Source organism: Rhinatrema bivittatum, chromosome 4 (assembly GCF_901001135.1).
Source record: "Rhinatrema bivittatum chromosome 4, aRhiBiv1.1, whole genome shotgun sequence".
NCBI lineage: Eukaryota > Metazoa > Chordata > Amphibia > Gymnophiona > Rhinatrematidae > Rhinatrema > Rhinatrema bivittatum.
In genome coordinates this window covers 388,826,825-388,840,924 of record NC_042618.1, presented here as the reverse complement: position 1 = coordinate 388,840,924, position 14,100 = coordinate 388,826,825, and the positions used below count along the sequence as shown (strand labels likewise).

Here is a 14,100-nt window from a genome sequence, read left to right as displayed (position 1 = left end):
TTTGAAACTTACTGTCTATTTGCTTATTTTTCCTTAGGACTTTTCTGCTTTTATACATGCAAATGAGTACATTTGAATACATGCATGCATTTTATTTATTTACAAAACTTATGTGCCATGCAATCCTGAGTTCAAGGAGGCTTGCAAAAATAAACATTCATAAAATTATAAATTTCTAAAAATAAGTGCAAATAAATTAAAACAAAACACAGAAACATTGATAAAACATACATGGGGTTAAAAAAGATAAAAGTAAAAAGACATAAAATGAGAGCTTTGACTGAGTCTCCAGTTTGTGTAAATACCTCTGCTATCAAAGTATTTTAGTAAAATGCCAACTGAAATAAATGTGTTTTCAATTGTTTTTTGAACATTTTTCTATATTGCTATTTTCGTAGACAATAGATAAATTATTTCAGAGTATGGGAACTGCCACTGATAATAGTCTCTCCCTTGAGTCAATGAGACAAATAGACTTAAGGCTGGGAACATCTAATAGGCACCTGCCTTCTGATCCTAGGTTTCTTGTTGAACAGTAGATTTTTTAGCAACGGATTTAGCATGAAGGAAATAACGAGTTTCACACTTAGTCCACCAGTTTGCCCAATCTATCTCTAGGTCATCAAGACGCCTCTGGTTCTTCCACCTGCACTCCCTCCAGTTTATCCTGAACCCTCACCCAGTCAGATTTTGTCTATAATGAATTTTATTCTGACTTATACCTGAAAAGGAACAGAAGTAAACATGTGCAGGTAACAGTCCAATGTGTACTGGCTGGGTAAGCAAGCGTGGGAGTAGCTTGCTTATTGCAGCGGTTACTACCCCTAACCAATTAAGCTAGATACTTCACTTAGATGCAGCTCCAGAACTGCCCTCTACATCAATGGCGGGGGTGGAAGGTAACTAGAACCAAAAAGTTACTAATAAGGGCCAAGAGTAACAGATAAGTATGAGAAAAAATAAGTGTGAAAGCTTGCTGGGCAGACTGGATGGGCCGTTTGGTCTTCTGCCGTCATTTCTATGTTTCTATGTTTCATTCACTGGTTTTAAAATCAGGATTTACACGTGTAAATGTTGGCCCTGCCCCAGAATGCTCCTGACCTGCCCCAGATTGCCCCTTTTTTTTGCATGTTCTGTGCTCGTGCATACGCATGCACATATACACATGTAATATTCCGGTTTTAAAATAAGAGTTGCTAACAATTACCACTTATACTTGCATATTTGGCCTTTTAACACAAGCATCTCTTTTAAATTTCACCCCATGAGTACATACATACTGTCACAATGAGTGCACTTCTAACTGTGTTACACAGGAGAGTCCCAAAGGCATTTCAGAAGAATGATTGAAAAGGATGCACAGACATGTAATTAAAAAAATGTATGTAAAGGGGCTCTTTGGGCACCTAATATATTACAATCCTTTCTTCAGGGATAATATTGGTTTGGTCCATGACTCATGCACCCCTGTCAGATGTCCATAATGGAATGATATCCCAGAAAAATGTTACTCAAAAAATGTGGTCAGTAGAAAAATAAATTCCCAAGAAAATTGTTTAACAACCATAATAAACATACAGAAGAACTGTATTAATAAACTTAATGACTGATGTCTCAACAAGCATGTCATTGGAAGTAGAAGATATCTTTAAACTTGCAGTCTTATAATCAAATGTAGATGATACCACTACAGAAATTGTTTAAGTTTTTTTTTTAAATGCACATAAAAATGCCTTAATAGATGGCTTAAAGCACTTATCAACTAGCTTTGATGGTAAGTGATCTGACTAATGAGAAGTGTCCTGTAACATTATGAAATCCGATTGTCCGTATGATTGCATAAAACTGGATTTTAACCTTTAATTTAAACTGTAACTCACCTTGATGACATATCAAAAAGGTGAGATATAAAATAAAGAAATAGAAATTGTGGGGATCAATTAGGTGAGTGTAATTGCTTGGAAAGTAATCAAGGTGTATAGCAAGGTGAAACCACCAGAGAAAGACTTCCAAAATCAACATAGCAAGCTTAAAATGTTTTCCATGTGGACCTAGTAGATAGACTTGGCTGATCTGGATTAGCAATATAAGATGAAATGTTTGAAGCCACAGTAGCATTTTGAGGAGGTGGTGACTTAGGACGGCTTCCTGTACACTGAGCAGCTTGTGCAGATTTGCACCTGTGAGCAAAACAATTTGGCAAGTTCCTTAGTATTAATCCAGCAGACAATGTGCCCAGGACTGTGATAGGCACCTGCCCCATCTTCAGAAGCAAGAGCCAGAGGGAAAGAGTACCATGTTTTCCCTACCCTTTTACTTTCTTTATTATCTCTTGCCGGACCTTCTTCAATATATGGTTCTCTTATGGTTGTGGAATAGCAAATCTTAACCTCTCATTAACACAGTCGTATTCCTGATTCATACTATGGCATGACCTCGAGACTCTTGCTTTCCCTTAAAGGTGCATTTTAAAAGCCAAAATCGGGAGATGTGTGCACATGATCAAAATGCACATGTCCACTTGATTTTACAAGCTGCCTATATGTGATACGTGAATATCTCACTTTGAATGAAAAAGGGGCATGGTGTGGCTGGGGCATGGACATTCTGGGGTAGGGTGAACTACGCAAGTGCACCCTCAGGTCCAGTGCCAGGTAACTTTACTTCTGCTATGGAGGCAGTGTAAGTATAAAAAAATAAAAATCCAGCCATTCCTGAGGAGTTTTAAGAGTCTGGGGGCAGTGAAGGCTATTAAACCGGGGAGGATCTAGCTCTACACTGGGCAAACTGGTGGACAAAATGGTGAAACTGGTCATAGGATAGAACATAAGAACATAAGAAATTGCCATGCTGGGTCAGACCAAGGGTCCATCAAGCCCAGCATCCTGTTTCCAACAGAGGCCAAAACCAGGCCACAAGAACCTGGCAATTACCCAAACACTAAGAAGATCCCATGCTACTGAATCAATTAATAGCAGTGGCTATTCCCTAACTAAACTTGATAAATAGCTGTAAATGGACTTCTCCTTCAAGAACTTATCCAAACCTTTTTTGAACCCAGCTACACTAACTGCACTAACCACATCCTCTGGCAACAAATTCCAGAGCTTTATTGTACGTTGAGTGAAAAAGAATTTTCTCCGATTAGTCTTAAATGTGCTACTTGCTAACTTCATGGAGTGCCCCCTAGTCCTTCTATTATTCGAAAGTGTAAATAACCGATTCACATCTACTCGTTCAAGACCTCTCATGATCTTAAAGACCTCTATCATATCCCCCCTCAGCCGTCTCTTCTCCAAGCTGAACAGCCCTAACCTCTTCAGCCTCTTCACCGGTTATAAAATTCTCCTACTTGTGCGGCTCATAGCCATATGTATGCAGCTGTGTACGCTGAGTTGCAAAACAGGGCACACACATAGGTGAACCCAGGCTATTTTATACCATACATGCCTATGTGTGCATATGTTATAAAATAGCCATGTCCCTGGGCATGCGCCAATGCACACACACGTCAATGTATGCCCGCGTGCCCCTTTGAAAGTTACCGCCTTAGGGCTAGATTTTTAATAAACGTACATGTGTCCATGTGTGCACAGTTCCTGGCATATGCACATGGACGTACTGATTTTATACATGCACATGCTGGTGCATGCATGTTATAAAATCCAATGGCCACAACACATGTGCGGGCGGGTCGGGACTCACACACGCAGGGTTATGGATTTTGTAACCTAAGCGCAGCGACACAATCGGGCCTTTGCCCAGTTCCCTCCCAGTCCATTCCAATTAAGGAGTGGACTTGGAGAAAACTTTCCTTTACCCCTATCTACTCTTCCTCCCTTTTCCCCCTCTCCTCCCTGACCCCTTAAACTAACCATAACTTTCTTTTTTTTTTTTTGTTTTTTAACTTACCTGCTCCTTCGTAGCACAAGTAAGTTATGCTCGCTGGCTGGCTGCTGGTGCACACTTCCTCAGGGCAGCATCTATTGGTGCTGTCCAAGCCCCCCCCCCACCCTGCACCTCCCCGCCCAGACTCCACCCACCACAGCCCGCCCCTTTTCCGTTGCCCGGCACTTTGGCGCATACCGGGGGTTATGTGCATGGCATTGGCCAGGCCCTTTCTAAAATGGGGGCAAGGCTTAATCACACGCATAACCCCCTGTTTTAACGTGTGCCGAGCTTTTAAAATTTGGGCATTAGTGTTGGATTGTTCCCAGGGAAGGTGTGTTTCTTAATGTGGGTTTCCAATTATAATCCAAGAATACTACCTAAACAAAATTAATTTTATTTTCTTCTTCCATACAAGGCTTTTTCAAATTATTGTTCTTTTCACTCAGCAAGAAACACTCTTATCAAACCAATAATTGCACTTCATTTGGTTAGCTTTCATTCCAAAAAAGAAAATAAAACTCACACAATTTCCCATATAGCTTTTCAGTTCTTTGGGGTCTAGATGCTGATGGCTTCAATTAGATAGGCTTAAAAGCAAGTTCTGAAATTCCCAGTCCTAAATTAGCAGACTTCCCTACTTTGGTAGTAATTTTTTTTCTTTGCCCCAGGGAGGAAAAGAAAGAATGGTGCCAGTAACTAAGACCTGATAACTTCACTATTAAGTATACAGTTAATGTTCATCATTTTTCATAGCCAATTTGCTTTTGATGGGGAGATTCCTTTTTCATGGATTCAGGGAACAACAGTGATTTGCGCCCCACCCGTGGCCATCCCGCACATGGGACTGCTCACCTGCATAGTTCCTCAGCGTGTCCCGGGACGACCTCCCTCGCGGTAGTTGCTAGCCCAGCCAGGCTCTGGCGTCCTGTGGCGGCGGTCGCCGGGCCTTCCACTGTGTGCCAGGCCTCACGCCGAGATTCGGCATCTTCCTCCATGCTAGCCATGCCCATACGCACGTGCGCGCGGACTGCCCTGACACTTGTAGGGCCGAGGGCGGATATGGGTTCCACGGCGCGCCCTGATTGATCTACAATATAAGGAAGTTCCTGACTTCACTTCCTTGCCTTGGCAATCGGGTCGGCTTGTATAGTAGATTGTCTCTGTGCTTGTTCCTGCTTGTTCCTAGTCTCATTCCAGGATCCTTCTGTTCCGTTCCTGACTTGTTCCTGCATCCTCGTTCCTGAGTCCTGCCTGTTCCTGTGTTCGTCTGTCTGTCTACCCAGGAAGTACCTTCGGACTGACTTTCTGGTACTGACCTCAGCTTGCTCCTGACCTGCCTGCCTCCCTGCCATCTGTCTACGACCTCAGCTAGTTCCTGACTCGCCTGTCTGTTTGCCGCCTGCCTCAAGACCTCAGCCTGCTTCTGACCTACCTGCCTGTCTGCCGCCTGCCTCAAAGACCTCAGCCTGCTCCAGACCTGCTCGCCTGACTGCCGCCTGCTTCTAGACCTCTGCTTGCCTCTGACTACGTCTGACCTCTGGTATCTGACCCTTGCTTTGTTGACCACTCCTCAGACTGACCTATGGACATTGACCTTTCGCCTGTCTGACCTCGCCTCCAGATTCTGGCTCTGTTCCTCGCCTTGTCATCACCAACTATATTCTGGTTCTCCCTGCTCCAGCTCGAACCCAACCGTGCTCCTTCTGTGTCTGTGGGCACGCCGGACTTCCATTCTCCCAGGAGATCCTGTGAGGCCCACCTAAGTCCAAGTGGCCCAGGTCCCTATGGGCTCCTCCCAGGGGGACCTTGGGCTTCCAGTGGTGAAGTTCTACCTATCCTCTGTCTCCTTCAGTGCTCCGCCCCCTGGGGCCAGTTACCTCCTATTCCCTTTCAGGAGCCATTCCATCCTTGCCCCAGGACAAGGGTTCACCCCCGAGCCCAGCAAGTAGCACCCCTGTGTCAGTAATTGAGCTCTTTCATAACTATTAAGTCCAGTCCCTAAACCCAACTGCCACTTTGATTTTTATATCTAGTCAAGTAAAACCTTTAAACCTAGCTGAACTGCTTCTGGTGCAGTTTCAGTATTTAAAAAAAAAAACCAAACAAAAAAACATTAGGTAAAACAAACATTCAGGAGATTGCCATATCTCTCCTGTGTGCCCATATCAGAGCAGTAATTAGAACAAGGTAATGCTGCCCAGACGTAGCCGTAAAGTTTCAGAAAACAAAAAAGTACAGCTTTACTTTCCAATTCCTTGGCAACTCAGTCAAACAGGTTACTGTTTCACTTATCAGTCTTCAAGAAGCCTGCTTCTAGGTAGCCCAAGATTCTTTACTAGCGGAGAAAGACACTTTCTTTGCAATCTTTAAAGTACATAGTAATGACGGCAGAAAAGGACCAAATGGTCCATCCTGTCTTCCCAGCAAATAGGTGTTGCCATTCCCCACAGCTTCAAGCGGCACTCTGATTTACTTTTGGTGGTGCTCAAGTATGGGAACTAGAAGGCATGTGTGGAAACCACTGACATTTCCTGGGTAAATATTCCCCTCTTGGTCTTCTGGCACTTCCTTGTCAACTGCCCCTCTTACTGGCTGGTCTTTTTAGCCTCTTCACTGGGATATTCTCCCTCCCAGCATGAGTTTCGTTATCTAGGTCCTCTAGAATGTCTTTGCCCTCTAACACTGACAGCTCCTATCTGCCTCTAAATATAGTACATAATAAACTAAGAAGATAAGTTTCAAACAACTCTGCGTGGCAGCATACATGCACTTATATGGCTTTACATAGATCTCTCATAGCATTTTATAACCTGTGCATATCATATATGCACATGTTATAAAATATGTATGTACTAGCCGTTAAGCCCATAACAACGGGCAGCATTTAAAAAAATGTTTTCGGTCCATTTCCTTCCCACTCCCACTCCCACCCCCTCACCTCCCCCCTCTAGTCTCCCTCCCCTCCCCTCACTCTCCTCCCTCCCTCTATTCTCCCTCCCTCTCACCTTCCCCCCTCCGCTCACCCTCTCCTCCCTCCCCCCTCTGCTCACCCTCTCCTCTCCTTCCCCTCTCCTCACTCTCTCCTCCCTCCCCCCTCCCCTCTCCTCACTCTCTCCTCCCTCCTCCCTCCCCTCACCCTCTTCTCACCCTCTCCTCCCTCCCCTCACCCCCTCCTCACTCTCTCCTCCCTCCCCCTGTCCTCACTCTCTCCCCCTCCCCCTCCCCTCACTCTCTCCTCCCTCCCCTCACTCTCTCCTCCCTCCTCCCCTCCCCTCAGCTCAGCTCAGCTCACTCTCTCCTCCCTCCCCTCACTCACTCCCCCTCTCTCAATCCCCTCCCCTTTCAGCTCATCCATAACCATCAGATGTGGGGTGTCCCTCCCACGCACATTGCTGCCGCTCCTGCTTGTCGCCCCCACCACTGGTACTTCTCCTCCCGCTCCTGCTCCTTGCCGCCGCCGCTCCTGCTCGTCGTCGCCGCCGCTGCTCCTGCTCCTAGCCGCCACCGCCGCCGCTCCTGCTCTTTGACCCAGTGCCATTTTTTTTTTCTGGCACGCTCCGCTCTGACCAACGTGCTCGCCCACGCATGCGCGGTAGAGTTGCTCTCTACTGCGCATTTGCGGCACGTTGGTCAGGGCTCCCTTATCCAGTAGATGCTTTTGTGTGAATACATGCAATGTATTGAAAGCAAGCATTTCAATGCATTTCAATACTTTTCCTACTTATTTTAAATATATATGTACATATAGGGCTGAGTTTTAAAACATATGCGCGCGGTCTACATGTGCGCGTGCATGTTATAAAATCTGGGGTCGACGTGTGCAAGGTGGTGTGCACCTTGCACACGCCGAGCCCTATCCGAGCCCTGCTGCCTTCCCCTGTTCCCTCCCAGGCCGCTCCAAAATCGAAATTGGAGTGGCCTTGGAGGGAACTTCCCTACCCCCACCCCACCTTCCCTTCCCTTCCCCTACCTCCCCCACCCTTTCCCTCCTTCCTTTGTTGATTTCTTTTTTTTTGTTTTAAAACGTACTTCAGCTCTAGGGCCGAAGTAAGTTTCATGTGCCGGCCAACTGCCGGTGCGCAATCCCCAGCCCAGCGGCCATGCAGAGGCCTTTGGCCATGCCCCCGGACCACCACCGGACCCCGTGCCCCACCCCTTTTGTAAAGCCTGGGACTTACACACGTCCTGGGGCTTTATGCACGCCACCGGGCCTTTTGAAAATAGGCCCGGCGCAAAAGATTTTGAAAATCCGGCCCATATTTTATGCACAAAAATAAAATAGGACTTACGTGAAACCCAATTTATACATGTAATTCAGTATATTTTAAAATGTGTGAGCATAATTGAAATTAGCAGTTTATCAATTACTCCACTAGTTTGCCATGTCTTTCTCTAGGTCATCAAGGTCATCCTAGTTCTTCAGGCTCAACTCCCCCCAGTTTACCCAGACCCACCCAGCCAATAAAACACAATAAGCAAGTCTGATTTAAATTACACAAGATAATTATTAGGTGTAAAATTATGCAAGTTGCCAAATGTATGCACAATACATAAGTATCTTTTAAAATGGCAACATGCATATAACTATTCACCCCAGAATGCCCCTAGATTACGTTTTTTTTATGTGTGTTTATGAGTGTGTGAAATGTAAAGTACATGCATTCTTTTCTAAAATATGGATTGTGTGAGTGTAAGCTACTTATGCGCATATGGGGGAATTTTAAAAGACTGGCACACACAAATCACAGGTGATACACTCGTGGCTGGGCCATGCACATGCTGAGCACATTTTCAGATCAACCCGGCTACATGCTTCCTGGATCAAACACCAGTAGCCGGCTGGCACGCGGAACTTACTTCTGCTCAGAAGAGCAGGTAAGTTCAAAAACAAAAAAAAAATATGGGAGGTAGGTCGGGTTTAGGGGTTGGAGAGGAGAGGAGAGGAGAGGGGAAAGGGAGGAAAGCTAGGTAGGAGGTCAGGGAACTGGGTCTGGCCAATCGTGTCACCTTGCACTGTTAAAGAAAATACTCCCATTTGTGTGCGTGAGTGGGCACCCATGCACATGTGCATACACCAATAAAAAATCAGGTTTGCAAGTGCGCATGGGTATCAGATTCTATAACATGCACACATCTACACATGCATGTTATAAAATTAGCAAGTCCATGTGCAAATATTTGCTAATTTTTACATGCATAACTCTGAAAATTACCTCCTAAGTTTACAAATTAACAAATCAGCACACTTACATTGGAGGTCTGTTCATTTCAGTTTCTCGGGTTCTTCTCATGCCCTCCTGACGTTCTTTACATATACCTCCCTCCACCCCCCAGTATATCCTCCTTTCTTCTTATTGGCTGTCTGTCCCTGTCATGCACCATGGAGCAAGAGGACAGGCTACAGGAGCTGGCAGCTCTAGTCTGTGCATGCAGCATTAGCAGCAGCAGGATGCAGGGGAGAGGTAGAGGAGCAAAATGGTAGCAGCAGTGGCTGCTAAATGGCAGGAGAGCAAACACTTTGCCCAGGTTTACAATATCATCATAAAAACAGAGAATATATTGGTAAGTATAGAATCCTTATGAATAAAAATTCCATATGTGATGGGGAAGAGAATAGCATGGTTTCTATTAAAAAAATGCATGTAAACAAAATTGTACCCCAGCTCTGGACTTTGGAATGCTTTTTTGTTTAAAAAGTATGTGCAAAATCAAGTTACTGTATACTTTTGTGCATAGAATCCAATCCACAAGCAATTGTATAACATCCCATTTACATGCATAAACCCATGTTTTATGCTTGCAAATAGCGTTGAAAATTATGCCCAAAGAGTTGTTAGAATTAAAATTTAATGAATGTATAGTAAAAGAAAATAAGACTGTCACTTTGCAGTAAAGAACAATTTGTATTAGTCCCAAACAAACCTTTCTTTATATCAGCACTTTTAATATCATTCTAAAATGCTGACAATTGTTATGCTAATGTCATTGTGAAAGAAAAAAAACATATTAGCTAACTTTTTTTTTCTCCTTGAACTGATGAAGTGCATGGACAGACAAAAATCTTCTTGGAATACACATCAGTCAGATCTGATCACCCAAGTAAATGCTATTAAGAATGTTCTATAATGTTTCTAGGTGAAACTACTTAGGGTTAGCTATGTCAAACCTTTATTAAATTATGTATCCTAATACAAAAAAATAGATCACACTTATTGATATAACAAAAATTATTTTAAATTCCCAGTGCTAATAGGAGAACCAGTATATTGTGACAGACTTTTATAGCATGATATGTATTTTTTTTAAATTATAGTCATATTGTATTGGTAACCATCAAGTGGAAACAAAAGAAGGAAGAGTGCTGGGAATTTTCACCACCATGTGGTTCAAATAGCAGAGGCCCACTATGGGCCTCCCTTTTTTCAACATCTGGATAAAAAATACAAAAAAGACAGTTCAGTTCATAATAGCCAGTCTAATGTGAAATGACCATGGTTTAAAGTATTATGTTGAAAAATTAATAGCATGGTACAAAGTTTCTATGCCTGATTTTGGTTCTCTTAAATGCCCTGCTGGCAGATAAACTTTTGCAAGACCAGTTGTATCCACAGTCCTGGAATAAATAACATTGTTCTCTTTCTTTTCTGTTCTAATTGAACTCATTTTAATTTTTTGTAAAAATTATTCACTGTGAAAATAAGCAGCTCCATAATATTATAAGGATTTATTACCCACCTTTTAAAATAGGAAAGTTATCCATGGTGGAGTACAGCATTTTAAAAAACAATTTAAACAAACTATAGGTGTAGTAGCATACCAAAAGTCTAATAAACAGGATGGTTCATAAAATAGATGTAGTTGCATAACAAAGTCTAAATCTAAATATCTTTCTTATTCACTTGACCATTATAATCAGAGCCATCAATTTCATGTGACATCTAGGGATCTACAGAGGCAAAGGTTTTGTTTCATTTCATCCATTTGATTGGTAGGTCACCTCCCTTTGATTTATAATAAATGAAAAAAAAAAGAATTCTGATTATTCGTTCTATGTGTTTTTCATATTCTATTAAGTCAATGGAGGAAGCAATCCCCAGGCCCTAATAACTTCAATGAAAAAGAAAAATGAGCCAGGGCATGGCACCAGCCAAAATCTCAGTCCTGACACCAAGACTTAGGACTGGCACTGTAGTCCCTCCTGAGGTCTGACACCTAGTGCAGAAAACTGGCCCAAGGCCTGGTCCAAACACCAAGGCCCCTTCTAAGGCCTGGTCCCAGGGCTGAGGCCAGAGCTCTCCTTATTTCTGGCCCTGGTGCCGACATCTAGGCCATACAAAAAATGGTGCTGTCCACTCAGGTGAGGGTTAGGTATTGGTGTAGGGGGTTAGGGGCTACTTTGACATTCAATGTGAAATGTACGAACAGAACAGTGGTCTCTTGTGAAGATCTGAGGACCGGTGGAGAGAGGAAACCCACTCCAAGATGAGATTTGGCCAATGTTCTCTCAACCTAGCTTGATGGACTCTCTACCTGGGTAACATCAAGCTAGGTGGAGAGAACATTACCCAAATCTCATCTTGGAGTGGGTTTCCTCTCTCCGCCGGTCCTCAGATCTTCACAAGAGACCACTGTTCTGTTCGTACGTCTCACATTGAATGTCAAAGTGGCCCCTAACCCCCTACACCAATACCTAACCCTCATCTCGAGTTACTAGGTGGGCCTACCATAGGGAAATACCTATCTAGGGAGAGGGTACTCTGGTTAGTCTCCCCCTCCCCCTCCCTCTCCCTCTCCCTCTCCCTCTCCCTCTCCCTCTCCCTCCCTCCCTTCCTTACATCTACTCAAACAGGCCTTTCAGGAGACATCACCTTACTGCCTGGAAACGCATGCTATCACACAGCTTAATGCTATTCAAAAAGGTGTAGTTAAGTCTGCGTGATAGCATTTCGCATTCTGGCATGCCCACTCCCTAACTCCTCCTCTTTTTCAAATTTGGATCGCACCATACGATATGGTGCAATCGCATGCGATAAGCCCTTAACGCTTGCGAAAATGCCTTAGCACATTTTGATAAATGACCCCCTTAGCCGGATAAGCAGCGCTTTTAAGATTTATCTAAGTAACAGCAAAACTGCCATTTAGCTGGACAAGTTGGAACTTATCCAGCTAACATGAATATCTATTTGTGCATATCTTTTACATGCATAGGAATGTTGGAGGGTAGATTTACGTGTATTTTATAAGCCATACATATATGAATTGCACTGCTTATAAAAAGCTAGGGTAGATCTGCATACAGCCATATATATGAATATATGGTTGTGTATACAGGTCTTTTAAAGTTATCCTCAAAATGTATGTGAAGAAAAAGTAGACTCAGTGGAGTCACTCTGGGGCTGGGGCTAACTTTAGCTAGTAAGTGCACATGTTCATCACCGATTGGCTAAAAGTTTGTGTGTAAGTTTGGTAGGGAAATCTGTCTTAAAATTATCTGGGTGAAGTTATGTACATAATCTTTCACATGGATATTTGGCAGGAGACGTATACACATAAATCATGCTGAATATCAATGAAAAGCTACATGCATAATTTTTGTTGGATAAATTTGCCTGCTCTCTGGCTTATTGAATATTGACCACTTATTGAATAAAGCAGGAAATTATTTTGTAGAAAGTATATATTCTTCCATTTAGTTCATTAAGGCCAATGAAATACGGTGCGCTCAGCCGAGTGCACTGTTTAACCTATGGCTGGATGTGGGTTTTGTATGAGCATCCATAAACCCTTATTCTACAGGGTGGCCCATGGAAAAGTAGCCTGCCTCTAATATGAGTGCCACCCTGTATAAGGGGATTAGTGTATCCAAAATGTGCGTCAAACCCCCACAACATTAATAATGTTCACTTCATGCAAACGTATGTTGATGAGGCTATTAGCTATTCTCCCCAGATCCCCTGAAAAAATGTGTGCCCGACTCATACATTTTTATGCTCAGAAATTATTGCCTGCCCAGAGCAGCCCAAAAAAGTCTATTTCTGCAAAGCAGAAAATACTGCTTTTCTGTACTTCCCCTGATTTAATAGCGTGGCAATATTAAGTCAGAGAACCAAAAGAACCAACAGGTTAAAATTTGGTTTTTTATAAAGTGTGCCAGAGGTAAGGTTAGGAAAAGGGACACTCAATTAAAAAGCGTTCATTTTCCTAACCCATGGCTGTGCACAGGTTAGGAAAATGGATGCTTGTAAAAGTAAGCATCCATTTTCCTATCCTGCTGACAGCCATCTCTCCTGGGTTCCTGTTGCCAAGGAGGTACTAGGGGTGCACATTTGTTCAAAGCACCTCCTTGGCAGCACAACTCCTCATTTAGATATTCGATCACATGCCTAGGAGAGGTAGCTGGGCGCGCATTAGGAAAGCAGGCGCTCAACACTGAGCGCCTGTTTTCTGCATAGATTTATTGCATCTGCCCCATTGTCTCTCATGGTGTTTGCTTGAGCTAGCTACTGCTTATTTCTGGCATTATTAGCATGGGATTTATTTAATATTTGGGTAGTTAACAAGTACATTTATCCTGGATTGGCCTCTGCTGGAAATAGGATACTGGGTTTGATGGACCTCGGTCTGACCCAGTATGGCAACTTCTTGTTTATATTCTTAGAATAATCTACTATGTATTATAAATAATATATCAATTATAAAGTATCTTAATATTTGTCATGGAGTCTGTGTGAGTACTTGGCTGTAGTGTGGTTGATGCAGCCTTGCAGGCGAACCCACTAGTCCCACACTGACAGCTGGTGGACATGCTCTATGTAGGACAAGAACTAGGCTTCACCTATCCAAGGCCCGTTCCCCACAAGTTGAGTCCTTGGGTTCCAGGGGCTGCCAGGGCTTAGGTGAAGGTCCCATATGGACCAGACAGGTGAAGTCTGGTGGCAGGCCAAGGTGAGGGAAGGCAGTGGATAGGCAGCATTGAGATCCAGGCAGAGGTCGGGGCAGGTGGAGATCAGGCAGCATCAAATTCCAGGCAGAGGTAAGGGTAGGCGAGGATCAGGAATCATCAAGATGATGGCAGAGATCAGGGCAGGCATAGATCAGGCAGCATCAGAATCTAGACAGAATTCAGAATCGGAAAGCAATCAGACAGACACGAGAGTGATAGACAATGGCAGGACAGGAACTAGGTAGGACACAAGGAAAGGAACACAG

At 43.6% G+C, this 14,100-nt stretch overlaps 2 long non-coding RNA genes across 2 annotated transcripts in view; one reads left to right on the top strand and one right to left on the bottom strand.

The window, feature by feature from the left end:
• Positions 1–9,169, bottom strand: part of LOC115089540 — a 73,314-nt gene extending 64,145 nt beyond the window's left edge. Inside the window, exon 1 of the long non-coding RNA XR_003856151.1 lies at positions 9,142–9,169. This is a non-coding gene — a long non-coding RNA (uncharacterized LOC115089540). The remainder of the gene's footprint in view (positions 1–9,141) is intronic.
• A 157-nt stretch (positions 9,170–9,326) lies between these two features.
• LOC115091106 overlaps positions 9,327–14,100 on the top strand; it is a 424,473-nt gene continuing 419,699 nt past the window's right edge. The window contains exon 1 of the long non-coding RNA XR_003856617.1: positions 9,327–9,453. This is a non-coding gene — a long non-coding RNA (uncharacterized LOC115091106). The remainder of the gene's footprint in view (positions 9,454–14,100) is intronic.